A 4,856-nucleotide genomic window follows, 5' to 3' on the forward strand; every position below is an offset into this window, starting at 1 on the left:
TACAATACATACAACAGAAAGCACATAAATAATGATGACCCAGCTGTCTGTGGTGCTAAGTGGGATGTGTTTAGAGGAGGGCAGTAGAAGGTATTACTGCAGTGATTATTATCACTAGAGTGGATAAAATGACTTCATAAAGACTTCTGAAATGCCTGATTTAAGTAGTACCATATATATAATTTTTTTTAAAATTTGCTCTTTGTTATCTGAGAAGTTGGTATATCCTTGTCATCATAATTCTCACAGCTTAAACTATTGTTTCCAACATGCAGAGAAAGGCAGAAACATTTCTGTCTTGTCTTTTTTTTTTTTTTTAATAACTCTCACCTTCTGTCATAGAATCAATACTGTGTATTGGCTCCAAGGCAGAAGAGTAGTAAGGGTAGGGAATGGGGGTCAAATGACTTGCCCAGGGTCACACAGCTGGGAAGTGTCTGAGACCAGATTTGAACCTAGGACTTCTTCCTGTCTCTAGGTCTGGCTCTCAATCCACTGAGCTACCCAGCTGCCCCCTCTAGCTGTCTTTTTATTTCTGCATAGTAGGGTTTATAAAACACACCGGTCCAGGATCACAAAGGGCCTCCAGAAGTCTGTAAGGCCCTAGGGAATGTAAGAGTAGTCTTTTTAAAACATTAGCAGCAGCTTTAGTGAAATAAGAGCTTAATCCTCTTGTTCACTGGAGGTAGAATGAAGGATGTTGGCTGTGGGTTTGACGCTACCATAGAACGATCCAGCTTTCCATGAGGAGAAGGGACCAGTTGAATAAAAAAGAGAATCAGGTACTACTAGGAATGATCTAATAGGATAAGAAGACATTCCAAGGTGATGGAATATCAACATTTCTTACTTTTTTACCACCACCTTGGTGCAGAAAGCTAAGTGGCTCAAGCAAGGAGGCAAAGCTGAAATGTAGGCAGCAGGGAAAGGAGAAGCCAGACAATCTCTGGGTCAAAAAGTCTTCTCAGACACTGGCTTCATGTTTTTCTACAAGAATACAAACAAGTCGTTCCAATTTCTTGGCAGCCAGGTGCCCAGTCACCTCTTCTTGGCAATCTGCTGCTTTTGTAGTCTAATACTGATTTGTTCATGATAAGGGAGAATCCAAAGACCAGAAGGCCACAATGCCTAGCTACTATTTTGTGGGAGAGCTTTGAAGTGAAACTCTAGGTTTGGGACACATTCTCTTTGCAAGAAAGCAAGACTCCAAAACTTAGTTTAAAAATAAAAAGATAAATTTGTTAATTTGGAGGTAATGCTGAATGGCTGGGAGACAGTGTGCAGGTGGAACACTGCCTCCCCAGGAGATGGGGTCTGGGGTTTTTATACCTCTTTGACAATACAGGTTACATGATAAAGAAGGGGGAATGGGGTGAATCAGGAATGAGGTAATTAATTGGGTTGGGGGGAATAAGGGATGATCTGTGGAATTCAAAGGATGATAAATTGGGTACCACCCAATGCTTTCAGGGTGGAACTGGGAGGTGCATATCTATGTTAACTGAAGATCTAGGGGGAAAGTCCAAGGGGAATGTTCATCTCAGGGAGCAGAAAGGAATTTCCTGTCTGTTTTGACCTGGAACACTTCTGGAGTTTGAGGTATCTAGGAGGGAACCTGTTCCCCCATATCACTATCACCTCTGGCATTGTACTCATGCCCACAGCATTGGTCCCTATTTTCTGTAGAAACCGACACTCTGTAATGGTTTTAAAAGTGAGGGCCTGCCACTATACCATAGATTTCCTTCTTGTAGTGGTTGTTTTTGATCCTTTTGTTTCCATATCTCATGGAGCTTCTGTCTCAAAATTTAGTCATAGGTGTCAGATATAGGACCTTTCTCCAAGCCTCTCATCATTGGGACCTCTGAGTGGAATTTGGCCACTGAGACTTGCCAAGTTGATATGATTTTGGATCTGTGTAACATCCCCAGTTTCATATTCAGGGTTCAGGTCACCAGCAGCATTGGTGAGCATTAAGGTGTGCACATTCATAAGATGGAAAACCCTCACAGGGAATGCCACCTTCCAAAGTGGGTAACCTTTGTGTGAAGTGGAAATGGAGACCTTGAAAATTTCAAGGTACACCCTCTTTAACCACTATTAAAAAATATGACTGGGGAAAACCACTACTTAAAATATAATGCCTTATTCAGAAAGAGAGAAATGTGGAGCACTATCTCAAGCCAGGCTGGGCCTCCTGAAAGAAGCTTCAGATACAATAGGAAAGACTTGTAAGGCAAAAGGGTACTCAAGATTAGCCCTTAAGTTTTGATCATGGGTACTTTAGGGTCTAAGAACAGTCCAGCCTGGGACTCTTGCCTCAGACAAATTCTCAAACGAACTCCAAAAAACCCAACCCAAATTTGCAACCTGGAAGTAAACAAGGATTTGGTCTACTTTGCTTTCTGTAGTGACCCTGGCTAAGTTCTCCTAGATCCTCTTTTCAAGATTCTTCTATTTCCTAGATCTTCCTTATTTAGTTCTAGTAATTCTCCAGCTATAACTTAGAAACCATTTCCAGTTCTCAATTCAAGGGTTCTTAACCTTTGGCAGTGTGGTAATGCTAATAGACTCCTCTGAATTTTTTTTTTCTTTAAAAATACCCTTATCTTCTGCTTAGTATTGAAGGGGATTCATGTTGGATGTCCAGCTAGAATAGGCAGAAAGTCCCTAACATCACTCCCCCTCCCTTTTTTCCCTTTCTTTCTACATACCTGATACATAGAATAGGTCAGGAAGTACTAGGTCAAGAACAATCTCTCCCATTGCTCGCCTCCACCTCTCCAGTATGCTAAATTTACCCTGCAACTTGGTTAGAGGTGTGTATGAGGTTGATTGGATTTTGAGGGGTGTTCACAGTATGGAAGAGGGTCACGATTGGATTTAGGGAAGTGATCACTAGCACAGAGGAGGAGAGGAGAGGATTGGTTGATTGGTTGTTAGATTGTGAGCCCCTCTGAGCACGAGGAAACACCTGCCTTAAGCTCAGCAGGTGCCTCCCAACAGTTATATCTCTGGTGCAGAAGCCCTCAACCAGTAGGAGTAATAAAATGGCTTGCTGTTTTGTAATCTCAGTCTTTTTTTTTTTTTTTTCATTTTGAGTTGGTGGGCTTACATCCCACACAATATCAATTCTAAGGCAGAAGAGTGAGGCAACCAGGGTTAAATGACTTGTCTAGAGTCACATAGCTAGGCAGTGTCTGAGGCCAAATTTGAACCCAGATCCTCTCAACTCTAGGCCTGGAGTTCTATTCAGTGGACTTATCTAGCTGCCCCAGAAAAAAAGTTTTAAAATTCATAAAATGCATAACATAGGAAATCAACTCATTTGAAATAACAAAGGAAACCAATTCAATTGAAATAGTTATCTAAATATTTTTAAAAGCAAGTTCTGGAGTGCCAGGTTAAGAACCTCTACAACTCCCATCTGGTCAGAGAGTCAGATATCTGTTCAATTGAATAAAGAGTCTGGGCTCCATAAGAACTGGGGAGTCAAGATATCCTTTGGTTCAAGTCTGGCACCTAGAGAGAAGGGTATAACTGTACCTTGTAGGTGCTGGAGAAAGATGGGCTAGGCAAGCTTTTCCACACTTTGGTTCACCGGGTAAACCCCAAAAGTATTCCTGAAAGCCGGCACTCAAAGAAACACTTTAACATAACAATCCCAATCCTAACAAAAGCATTTATACTGTGCTTTAAAGTCTGCAGAGTACCATATATAATGTTATACATATTATTGGTCTTTTGTTTCAAAGTGGACCGATAGCATCATGAGGTGATGCCTTGACTTGTGAATTAGATTTAAGAGGGTCAAAACTGCACAAAGTCTTCAGCTTCACTCTCTCTTCCAGAGTCATCCAGTGGTAAGACAAAAGTCAAAATGATTGGTGATAGTCAGGAATGCAATGGGTGACCAATCTCTAAGTACTCCATCAACTCTGCTTCTTGGCCACTGAAACAAATTGCTCCCAGTCACTCATTCTGCTTGGAGAAGCCTTCATATGCTTGGGGTAGACATCTCCGAGGGTCACTGGCAGGTTTGATGCCCCTCAGTTACCCTCAACCTGGTATATAGCCCCACTGCCGATACAGTTCACCAGGTGAGGCTGCTACACAGGTGAGAATTGGCTGAAAGGTAGATACTGAAAAGAGCCTGGGAAGCCCTTACATCAGAGATGCCAGTTCTCCCTGAACACCCCATATACCCAATTATACATTGCAAAGACAGCGGAAGTCTGGGAGGTCCTAGAAGAGGGTCTCTGTATTCTAACTGTAGAGTCTTACTCTGCAGACTTATTAAAGTCATTAGACTACAAGTCCCAGAGTACGTCATTTCAAGGTCAGCTCGCATTGCCTCTTGGGAGAAATGGATGGCCTTTGCGCACGCGCAATTCGTCGAGAGCGGACTTCCCCCTCCCCCTCCTGCCCCCTTTTCCCCCCGGATTTAACTTTCCCCGCGTTCATTCGTTTTCACGTCTGTCTGTCGGGGGCGCGCACGTGGTACGTGGCTGGCGGCGCCGACGAGCGCGGGTCGCGTGGCGGTGCGTGGTTGCTAAGGGCGCCGAGGCCGCCCGCCCGGCAGGCCAGGAACTAGCACCTCGGAACCAGGCACCGAAGCCGGGACGTAGCTGGGGGCCAGCAAGGTGAGTAAGCCCGGGGCAGTGGCGAGAGCTGCCTCGGGAACGGAAGCTCTCCATCACGCCCTCGCTCTCTCGCGTCCTCCTTCACCGCTCCCGCCTCTTTCCCTCCCGAACCCACGATCCCTAGCTCCCTTTCCCGCCAGTCCCGACTCCGAAGCGTGTGCCCTTTTCCCCCGCCCCGCCCCCAGCGTCTGCCTCCCGTGCCCTTCCCCCCTT

The 4,856-nt window shown here is 44.7% G+C and overlaps 1 pseudogene; it reads right to left on the reverse strand.

Moving 5' to 3' along the window:
* Positions 1-951: 951 nt before the first annotated feature.
* Positions 952-2,766, reverse strand: LOC123241933 (annotated as a pseudogene).
* Between the last annotated feature and the right edge of the window lie 2,090 nt (positions 2,767-4,856).

This window comes from Gracilinanus agilis, chromosome 3, assembly GCF_016433145.1.
Source record: "Gracilinanus agilis isolate LMUSP501 chromosome 3, AgileGrace, whole genome shotgun sequence".
Classification (NCBI taxonomy): domain Eukaryota; kingdom Metazoa; phylum Chordata; class Mammalia; order Didelphimorphia; family Didelphidae; genus Gracilinanus; species Gracilinanus agilis.